At 34.5% G+C, this 12,302-nt stretch overlaps 1 protein-coding gene across 10 annotated transcripts in view; it reads right to left on the bottom strand.

Moving 5' to 3' along the window:
- tenm3 (teneurin transmembrane protein 3) overlaps positions 1-12,302 on the bottom strand; it is a 1,272,390-nt gene that overhangs the window by 612,219 nt on the left and 647,869 nt on the right. Inside the window, exon 1 of one of the 10 annotated variants that reach the window (XM_049481364.1) lies at positions 6,543-6,821. The exons of the other annotated variants lie outside the window; for them this stretch is intronic. The gene's annotated coding sequence lies outside the window, so the exon portion shown is untranslated. Of the gene's footprint in view, positions 1-6,542; positions 6,822-12,302 lie in introns of those variants that run through there. 10 annotated transcript variants of the gene reach the window in all.

Raw genomic sequence — 12,302 nt, 5'->3', positions numbered from 1 at the left:
TTTTTTTTGCATTTAAAAAAATGTGAAGAAAATACTTAATAATGAAAATAAATTACATAATTTGTTCTCATTTGAATCTGCCTGTTGTTCTTTGCATCGTGTCAAAAAAACTGTCCAATAGAATAGAAAAGCATTTTTTTTTACATTGACTTCCATTGAAAGCTTAGAAGAATTTTTTATTGTCATTTTGGAAATATTCAGCGTATTAATATGTATTATGTGTTTTTGCACAATGCTACTACAGTATTTGCACTAACTGTATTCCGCTGCTTTGAACTTCGACTAAGCCATAACAACAATAAAGTTCAATATATCAATAAGTCTATATTTATTTATTTATTTATTTATATATGTATTAGTAGACTTTACTACCCTTGTGACTATTTCTAGAACCCTCACAGAAGTAAAATAATAAAAAAAAATCAAAATTCACTATAAAAAAAATTAAATTTTGTTAAAAACAATAAAAAATACAACCTCTTGCGCTGTTCTGATCCAGATTAAAAGAGGAAAACTCCAGATTTCTGCATTTCTGCTGTGGGAGTGACCTTTCCCCGGTGCTCCCGTCTTAAGTTCAAACAAAAGGCAGTTCAGGATGATCCAGAAAGCTGTCAGCAGTCACTATCGTCAGCTTCAGCTCTCAGCGCAATTACAGTACATGCTGATACTGCCGCTGCCTACACGGTGCTCCGGCTCTGTGCGTGTGTATGTGTGCGTGTGTGTGTGTGTGTGCTCTGTACAATACCCGCACTTTGTTCATACAACCTTGAGGTATGCGCCGGGACTTTTTCCAGTGTCCCGCCCGTCTCCAAGTGTCTATCAAGGGGCTCAGGGGCAAAACTAGACCTGCTGCTGGGAGTTTACTGCTTTACATGACTTTAAATCAACTTAAATATTGATTTTAGTTAAGATAATCAAGTGCAAAAATGCAGTATTATCAAATACAGTTATCTACTGAGGGCGTAAAGGTGAATAAGCTGCAAAATTATCAATATAAAGGCAAAAATAAGAAGCTACGATGTTAAAATTTCATTTTTTACCATTGTTTAGCTCATCTTAGAGCAACACAATGCAATTTGTTTAAAGTACAACCAAACAAGCGAATAAAAATGGTCAAAAAGACAACAATATTCATGATATTAGAGTGGGCAAACAAATAATATGCCATATTACTGAAGATTCTTCTCTAAAACTGTAAACTCTGGGAGTAATAAGGCATCAATGCTACAAAATGATGAATATTAGCTATAAAGAAGAAACTAAGCTGTTAAATTTTACGAAATTCATGATATTAGAGCTAGCTATTTCTCTGACTGAGTGGATAAAGAAATAATATGGCATATTATTAAAGCTACTTCTCTAAAACTATAAACTCTGGGGGTAATAAGGCATTAATGCTCCAAAAATGATCAATATAAAGCTATAAAGAAGAAGCTAGGCTGTTATATTTTACTTTTTTAGCATTGTTTAGCTCATCTTACAGTAATGCAATACAATTTATTTAAAGTACAACCAAACAAGCGACTAAAAACGATCAAAAAATTAGAGCTAGATATTTCTCTGACTGGGTGGATAAAGAAATAATATGGCATATTATTTAAGCTTCTTCTCTAAAACTGTAAACTCTGGGGGTAAAAAGGCATCAATGCTACAAAATTATCAATATAAAGCTATAAAAAAGAAATAAGCTGTTAAATTTAATTCTTTAGCATTGTTTAGCTCATCTTACAGTAACACAATACCATTTATTTACAATACAACCAAACACGCGAATAAAAATGATAAAAAAGGCAACGATATTCATGATATTAGAGCTAGATATTTCTCTGACTGAGTAGATAAAGATATAATATGGCATATTATTAAAGCTACTTCCCTAAAACTCTAAAAAAGAAGAAGCTACAGCAATGTAATGCAAGTTATTTACAATACAAGCAAGCAAGTAAATAAAAATGATCAAAAAGTCAATGATATTCATTATATTAGAGTGAAAAAAAAACAATAATAGGCCATTTTATTGAAGCTACTTCTCTAAAACTGTAAACTCTGGAGGTTATTAAGTAATCATTGCTTTAAAAAATTAACAATATAATGACCTAAAATAACTTTTACTTTTTTAGTATTTGGTTATCTAACACACACACACAAACAAATACAATACTGTCAAAAAAAGAGAGATAAAAATGTTTAAAAATGCAGAAAACTCAGAAATATTAAATGTGCTGCTCTGACTGGGGGGATAAAGGTGTTCTGGTTGCATTAGACTGTGAGGGTCTGAAAGCAGAGCCACTTCTATTCTCTTTTTCCTCTTCTACTCTGACCTTCTACTTTCTACTTTCACCATTCAATTCAGCTCAGAGTCACCCAGCACACACACACACACACACACACACTCTCTGTCTCTCACTCGTTTACCACACTGGAACTAACCAAGTGGATGAATAAACACAAGCTATATAAAGCTTGGGCACAGAAGGGACACAGTGGGCACACACACCATCACGATCAGAATAAAGAGAAGCTAAATTGCTATGGTAAACCTTATAATTTATAAGTTATAAATCCTAATGAACCTGCTGATTATTGCTTGTCAGTCTGCAGGTGCTCAGCTTGCATTAGGTTGTGAGGGATCTTAAAGAAGAGCCATAAATGTGCGGTTAATATTTATGCAAAAATAACAATAATATTCTAAAAATGCATAAAATAAATGACATAAAAATATATATATATGATTATATGACAAGATAAACCACTAGAGCATTAAGTATTTAGAGTATATAGTAGAGTATATAGAGTATATAAGAGACTAATACTAGTTGCATTAGGCTGTGAGGGTTTTTAAAGAAGAGCCATAAAGAAATCAGAGCAGCTTAATACACCTCCTTCACCTCAACCTACAACCAACCGAGACACAGATACAGATACAGTGGAGACAGATCAATATAAATAACTGTAATATACTTTTGAACTACTGTTTTTGAATTGTTTGTGAGGGCTAATGTCGTTTGAGCGTGGATAAATACACAGACTTTGGCAAATAAAAAAAAATAAAATATAAATAATAATATTGAAATAAATTAAGGAAAAAAAAAAAAATATATATATATATATATATATATATACTGTACGAGTATATGACAAGACAAACCACAAGAGCATTAATACTGGTTGCATTAGGCTGTGAGGGATTTTAAAGCATTAAAGGATTTTAAAGGGTCATAAAGGAAGAACAGCAGCATAATACACCTCCTTCACCTCAGTATATCCAACCGAGATACAGATACAGATACAGTGGAGACACACCTATATAAATAATACTATATTATGCCATTAAACTACTGTTTTTGCTTGTCACTTGAGAGCGGATGAATACACATACTTTGGTACAAAAAAAAAAAATATATATATATATATATATATATATATATATATATATATATTCTTATAATAATACAAGACAAATTACAAGTATTGAGATAAAGTATTGAGCATCATGCTGTGAGAAAAACCAAAAAATTACAGCAGTATAATATGCCTCCTTCACCTCAACCTACAACCAACCGGGATACAGATACAGTAGAGACACAACAATATAAATAATACCAATATACTATTAAACTAGTAAAGTAAATTTTTTGCTTTGTTTGCGAATTCAATTGTCATTTTAGAGCGGATAAATACAAATACTTTGGCAAAAAAAAAAAAATATATATATATATATATATATATATATATATATATATATATATATTTATAACAATATATGAATTACAAGAGTATTAGGAAAATATATTAAGAATATGTATAAGAGCCTGGGTGCTCATACTGCCTGCATTTTGCTGTGAGAACATCCATAAAGAAAGCAGAGCAGCATAACACACCTCCTTCACCTCAACCTACAACCAACTGAGATACAAACACAGATACAGTAGAGACACACCAATATAAATAATACTAATATATACTATTAAAGCATTAAAATACAGTTTTTGCTTTGTTTGCGAGTGCTAATGTTGTTTGAGAGCGGATAAATACAAATACTTTGGCAAGAAAATTAAATTAAAATATTAATAATAATAGTATATGACTAGATGACAAGACAAATTACAAGAGTATTAAGAAAACATATTAAGAATATATATAAGAGCCTGGGTGCTCATACTGCCTGCATTATGCTGTGAGAACATCCATAAAGAAAGCAGAGCAGCATAACACACCTCCTTCACCTCAACCTACAACCAACTGAGATACAAACACAGATACAGTAGAGACACACCAATATAAATAATACTAATATATACTATTAAACTATTAAACTACTGTTTTTGCTTTGTTTGCGAGTGTTCAGGTCATACTGAACTATGATGGTTCTTAAAGTAGAGCCATAAAGAAGCTACACTACATAACATACCTCAATCACCCCTCTATAACCCAACCATAACCCAACCAAAAGAACGAATGAATGCACACCACACAAAATAATATCAATAATATTACAAAATATACTGTATATAGGAATATTAATCATATGCTTTATATATTTTAACTGTGAGATAAAGGTGCTCAGGTTGCATTAGGCTTAAAGGGTTCTCAAACTCTCATCACAGCAACATACAGTAAGTAATACACCTCGTTCACCTCAGTAGAAGCAGCAGAGAGGACACACACACACACACACACATGCAAATATATATATAAAATATAACAATACTATTAACAACTAAATAGAAATAATAACACATCTACGATATCTACAATATTGCAATAAAGCTGCAGTTGCGATTGATTGTGAGCTAAGTAGACTAAGACTGCATTACGCTGAGAGCGTTCTCAAAATAGAGCCATAAGCACAAAAAACAGCAGCATAATTCAGCAAAACTCACTAAAACCACCGAGCAGATAGAGTGAAGACACACCAATATAAATAAAACTAATATACTATTAAAATACTCTATGTATGTTTAATTTGTGAGTGCTTAGGTCATAGGGTTCTTAAAGTGGAGCCATTAAAGAAAAGAAGCAGCTAAAACAGAACCTAAAACCACTCAATCACCTCAATCATCTCAACATAATCAAGCCAAACTAAAAGGACGAATAAATATGCATGCAAAAACATGCAAAAATATATTAAATACAATCTAAAACATACAGAAACATAATAGAAACGGAAATAGGAATGTTAACGCTGCTGCTTTAAATGTGTTCAGGTTGCACTGCATTAGACTGAGTGGGTTCTTAAAGCAGGGAGAGCTACATCGTACACCTAATTCACCTCACTATATTGAACTGACCCTAAATTTAAAAACGCTAAAAACATACAAAAAATGCTAATAACTAAACAAACAATAATGCATGCTCATAGGTTGCATTATACAACGCAATGGCTTTCAAAGCAGAGCCATAAAAAGCAGCATAATACACCTGCTTCACTTCACTACAGCCATGAGAGCAGATAAATGAACTTATTACAGTCAAACAGCACTATTTATAAATAAATATATAAACACTAGAGTTACTAATGATAAAGTAGTAGTATTAGTTTGGTGGGATAGACAGGGTTATTGTAATATTGAAAGCTACAGTCGTGCAGCTCCACGACTTCACGAGGATATGTCTATTCTAGTTATAGGACACAGTCTTAAAATACATATTAATATATATTTTCAACACTTGTAATTATGTTTATTTTTAATGTTGGTCTGCTATACCACATACATGTACACTCAGCACTTCTAGATTAGTATGCACTATTATCTGTATGTATATACAGATACATCCCTCAAAAACAACAAAGTTGCCAACAAAATATAAATATATAGAGTTTTTTGCATTGTACTTATATGTGTAAGCTGTCTGTGTGGGTTAATATCAGTCCACAAGATCTTATAATCTCCTTTAAAGCTTTTGAGAGGCAAACAATTTAAAAATATATTACTATTTAAACTGTTTTCAATGAATGAACAGGTGCACCTAGATTTCCCTGAGATATATTTCCCTAAAGCTACAGTACTACTATAATACCCACATGCACACTTATGGGGGTAAAAGGAGCAGTTTTTTAGTGTGTTTATAAAGTTACGGGAGGCACTGGGGTTATTATAAGGAGTGTGAGTTAGAAATTATACTGGACACACACACACACACACACACACACACACTATATAAAGCAGTACAGATATTTAGTACAGTACTTAAGAGTTTATGCTTGTCCAGTCTAGTACAGTCTAGGAAAAGCACGAGCTCTCGGGCTCCACACAAACACACACATACATTCACACGAGCGCGCGCTCACGAGCGGCACAACAAAGCAGCAGCCGGGCTGCTGATAACTTCCTGCGAGCTCTCGTGCTCACCTCATTCACACATACACACATGTAATAGGGATATAATCCACGCATGCACTTGTGCACGCGCGTACACACACATACATACAGTATATGCATTCATGCACGCGCATGCACACACATACACACGCATATGCATTCATGCACGCGCATGCACACACACACCCACCCACCCACACACACACCGGTCTCTCCTACCTGCTGCTGCTGCTCTTCTTCCTCACTGCTCCATGCTCCTCTTCCTCGGTGTTAGAAAAAAGGAAAAAAAAAAACACAGCACGCGCACGAGAGAAACTTGAAAGCGCGCGCACGGCAGTCCGCGTGCACGAGCGACGGCGAGGGGAAAAAAGCTCACAAACTAAAACAACAAACAACAACAACAAACAAACAACAACAGACCGCAGCGCGAGAGAGAGATCAGCGCGCGCGATACTGCCAGCGCGCTCCAGCGCTCCTGCAGCAGGATGAGCACGAGGAGAGAGGGAGGGAGAGAGAGAGGGAGGGATGGAGAGAGAGAAAGAGAGAGAGAGCGAGAGCACGAGCGCACATACGCTCCCTCTCGCTCATGCACTCGTAAGAGCGCGCACGTGCACGAGACGAGAACAAACAGCGAGCAGCGAGATCCGAGCAGAACCCGCGAGCAGGGGCGCTCGAGACGCGCATGCAAGCGAAAACGCGCGTGCACGCGCCGCGTGTTAGCCTCTATACTACGGCGCTCGCTCGAGCGCGCGCATGCGGACGCAGGGCACAGCTGTGCACTGACCCGCTGAGCGAATCAACGTTGATTCAACGTTATGGCTTTATATGTAAGATAATATCGGTATAAAACTTTACTTACATTAAATATATATTTTATATATAAAAAACAAATACATTAACAATAATAATAATATTATTATTATTATTATTATTATTGTTAATGTATTTGTTTTTTATATATAAAAAACATATAATATTATTATTATTATTATTATTATTATTATTATTATTAGTTGTAAGCCTTTAAATGAACTTTGATTTAATAGTAGAATTTCAACACTAACCAGTGAAGCTTATTAGGTAATGTTAAATAAAGGTTGTTTAAATGTTGTTTTTCCATCATCAACATTAAAAGATGTAAAGCAGGAAAGCCCATTCCTACCACCTAAAACAATATAAAAATAAAGACCATATTTTCTTCTCCTTATTTTAAGATACTTAATAATTATTTTAAAATGTTATCTAATTTTAATGTATTATCTCATTATTTTGAGATAATAAGTCATTATTTCGAGATGTTAACTCATTATTTTAAGATACTAAATCATTATTTTGAGACATTAAATAAGAATTTTGAGATGATATCTCATTAATGACTTATTATTTTAAAATAATAAAGTAACATCCCAAAATAATGATTTAGTATCCTAAAATAATGAGACAACATCTCAAAATAATAATAAATAAATAACGACTTAATATCTCAAGATAATTAGATAACCTCAAATAGTAATTTAGTATCGCAACAGTTAAGCATCTCAAAATAACAACTAACATATCTCAATATAATTAGATAGCAAATTATGTAATAATTTACAAAAAAAATATGTGTTGGATTTTTATTTATTCATTTATATATTTGTATATTTATATTTTTGGGTGGATTCTACAGCAATGCAACCAAATAATAAAAAAGTAACATTTGCTCAATGTAAAATTCTAAAACCAAAACTGCATCCAGCACTAAACATACTACAACTGTGACTCCATACACACAGTGTGGAATTCTGCAGTAGGTGAAAAAAAGTATATATTTTTGTGTCATTAAAATGTTATATTGATTTTTTTTTATCATATATTATTATTATTATTATTATTATTATTATTATTATTATTATTATTATTATTATATCAGTGATACTTGGCTAATTGTATTAAAATGACAATAATATCTTTTTTTTTTTTTTTTTTTGCAATCATTTCTGGCACGATATATCGCGACAGGCATAGGTGGTGATCAGTATCCAATATTCTGATCTCTTTAGCTTTAGGCTCTATCTATCTATCTTTGCGTAATTTTGGATCCAATAGTACCCAATAGTTGTAATACAAACACAAATACAGAGTGTTTGCAGGTCACTTAACCTTTAAAAAAAGATTATTTAACCTTGTAAAATCCTTAAAAATGGCTGGTACCAGATTTTCCTTCCTCAATCCCATAACTGAACAGTAAAGTTTTCAAAATGTTCTATATAACCATTGAATAAAAAGCTTAGTAACTTAAAAGGAATGTCTTTTACAGAACCTTCCTTTTTAAGACTACAGCAAAAACACAGGAGCTTCAATAACAATATTGTAAATAAACCACAGAACCACAAACCAAAATCCATAATTCTGAACAAAATCAAAAACTGAGAAAAAAAAAACAACCCAAGCACAACCCACCGCACCCCACCCAACACCAAATTCTGCATTCAAATCCCAACACAAAGACCAGACGACGTCCAATCACATTCAGCGCTGTGCTCACGCTTATTATTTCTGCATAGAGCGCATCTGCAGGAAGGTCCAGTATAAATGAGTCCACATTACAGAGAAATGTGGACCAAAAAGAAGATTATTATATAAAGAGTCTCTTACTGCGACCCAAATCCGAATCACAGGTCAGTCTCTGCTGTGGGCAGGTAAAAACAGCCCAAAATGCATTAACTTCCAAAGAAACGACACCAACGATCAATCGATCATAAAAAAAGTGAATTAATCAAATGTTCTTCCACCAAACTCCCCCTCACACACTCCTGCAGGGACTGTCCATCATCAAAGAGTGATCACAAGCCATCAAACCAAGCTGAACTGCTTGAATTTTTGCAACAGGAGTGTAAAGCATAACGTTATTCAAAAGCAGTGTGTAAGACTGGTGGAGGAGAACATGATGCCAAGATGCATGAAAAAAACTGTGATTTAAAAACAGGGTTATTCCACCAAACTAAATTAAAACTTTATAAATGTGAACTTGTTTTCTTTGAATTGTATCTTTTTTGTTATTTCAGCCATTTCTCATTTTCTGCAAATAAATGCTTTAAATGACTATATTTTTATTTGGAATTTGGCAGAAATTCTCCACCCAGAACCAAATTCTGCGCTCAAATCCCAAAACAAAAAACAGAGGACGTCCAATCACATTCAGCGCTGTGGCTCACGCTTATTATTTCTGCATAGAGAGCATCTGCAGGAAGGTCCAGTATAAATGAGTCCACATTACAGAGAAGATTATATATATAAATATAATCCGAATCACAGGTCAGTCTCTGCTGTGGGCAGGTAAAAACAGCACAAAATGCATAAACTTCCAAAGAAACGACACCAACGATCAATCGATCATAAAAAAAAGGCGAGTTAATCAAACATTCTTCCACCAAACTGCCCATCACACACTCCTGCAGGGACTGTCCATCATGTCAGCATTTTGTCGGGTTAAAAGTGAATACATCTCACAAAGCTGAGCACAGACATCATCAAAGGATGGGCACGGCATCCCTGGGTAGGAAAAAATATCCTTTCCAATTTGAAGGTCAGCTCACATCTGAGCAGCCCGGGAGAAAAGCGCAGCGTCTCCGGAGTCGGATCGGCCTGCGGGGGGAGCGCGGCGTAAGTGGTCAGCGCTGTAACTCAAAGTTGGCATTGAAGTAAACCTCAAAGTCTTCATGTTTGTTTTTCCTCCCTCTTTTGGCTAAAAAAATGTTGTTCGTAATCCGGCGGCATGTGAAACAAAGTGAGCAGACGGGACTCCACCTTAATACAATAAAAAAAATTACAAGAATTGGTGCCGTGACCCGGAACTGCAGAGGGTATTCCACAGCTCTGAAAGCCAGGTACGCTCTCCTGCTCAGCTAGTAAATTATCAAAAATTTAGATTGATATGGGTTATATTTATTGAGCTACACATAAAGAAGTAGGGTGTTGAAGTTGTAGAGGTTCCTAAAGGAGTCCATCCCAAGTGATAATCCATCCTATGCAGCTCCAATATTAATATTCTCACAAAGTTCCTGCGCATTGTGCAGTAAGGAGTGATTAAGAGTGTTGGCAGAGTGTTCAATAGAGACTATTAAAAAAAAACATGAAGAAAACTATGAAGCTTTATGAAGTAGAGTCAGCTGGAATTCAGGCTTTTTTCAGTTAACAGCTGTGCTGAACTCATCAAGAGTTAATTACTTGAATTTCGTGTCTCTTAATAAAGTGTTTGAGAGCATCAGTTAAAGTAAAGTAGTGAAGAGGTAGAGTTACAGGTATACAGTGAATAGTGAATATTTGAGTAATGTTCTAATTCATATTATGAGAAGCAAAAACTACTTAACTAAGTAAAGATACTAAAAAATATATATTTAATTTGATAGTATCTTTGATTTTACCAAATTGGAAACCTCTGGAATATAATCAAGAGGAAGATGGATGATCACAAACCATCAAACCACCAAACTGAACTGCTTGAATTTTTGCACCAGGAGTGACAAAAAATAGAATTTTGCTATTTATAGGTTTATGTTTGAGTAAAATAAACATTGTTGTTTGATTTTATAAACTACAGACAACATTTCTCCCAAATTCCAGATAAAAATATTGTAATTTAGAGCATTTATTTACAGAAAATGAGAAATGGCTGAAACAACAAAAAAGATGCAGAGCTTTCAGACCTCAAATAATGCAAAGAAAACAAGTTCATATTCATAAAGTTGATGCATAATCATGCATCTTGGCATCTCCTCCACCAGTCTTACACACTGCTTTTGGATAACTTTATGCTGCTTTACTCCTGGTGCAAAAATTCAAGCAGTTCAGTTTGGTGGTTTGATGGTTTGTGATCATCCATCTTCCTCTTGATTATATTCCAGAGGTTTTCATCATCATTAAATGGTTTCTTATTTTTTCTAGAGCTATATATATATATATATATATATTTTACAGGTGTACGGTTTATAGACATGATCTTCTGTGGTCACATTTCAATTACAGTAGAAAATAACCTCCTAATACAGAAACATGACCAGACAGCGCGAGCTGAATCCACCTCGGCTTAATAAATGATTCCCTGCTTAGCGTGAGACCTAAATGTCAACAGCGGAGGCGCCGGAGGCTCAGTTCCTGTGAGCTCTGTTATATTAAGGCCCTCAGTTTTGTCCTTCTATTGCGGCTGAATCCACTGCAGCTCTGCTCTGTAAACGGGAGGAGCGATTAACAGCTCTGACACCAGAACTTACGCACGGCTCGCTGTAGTGTTGTGTGGTGAATTCGGAGCATGTAGTGCAGGAATTACAGCACTTAAATCACTTTAAACTAAAGTAATTAACCTCTCCAGAGTCTCCCGCTCTCTCAGCAGCGAACGCGACCCGAGACACAAAGAAATCCAACACTTTACTGACGACAGAATCCTAACGGGATCATCCTGCTGACCCACATCGACACGAGTTCAATAATCTCACGCTCACAAAACCAGACGTCCCTGAACCCACAGCCTCTGCTTTTTATTCTTAAATCAATCCTATAAACTGTACATTTCTTAGGAAACTTTAATCTATAAATAAATAAAATAAACAACATAGAAAATGTTTCTTCTTTTTAATCGAGAAATATGTGTAAAGGGACTCTTAAAAAGAAGAGTAAAAAAAAAAAAATATATATATATTTATACTGTATTTCCTTCCTATTACAAATACATATAGACACAGAAACTGAGAGACAGACAGATAGATAAATAGTTAATAGAGGCGAAAAACAGACAGGTAGATACATAGACCAACATATGGAGAGAGATATACACTACTATATATAGGTTATAACATAAGTACTCATCAGTAGCTCGCATGATATAACATATTTACCTAAAAATGAGACGTTCTTGTTACTTTTCACTGTAAAAACACATATTGCTGAGATATATATAGAGGTTGGACAATGAAACTGAAACACCTGTCATTTTAGTGT

The sequence above is a fragment of the Astyanax mexicanus genome, chromosome 7 (assembly GCF_023375975.1).
Source record: "Astyanax mexicanus isolate ESR-SI-001 chromosome 7, AstMex3_surface, whole genome shotgun sequence".
NCBI classification, from domain to species: Eukaryota; Metazoa; Chordata; class Actinopteri; order Characiformes; family Acestrorhamphidae; genus Astyanax; species Astyanax mexicanus.
The sequence above is the reverse complement of the archived record's forward strand: the minus strand, read 5'-3'. Positions and strand labels throughout refer to the sequence as shown.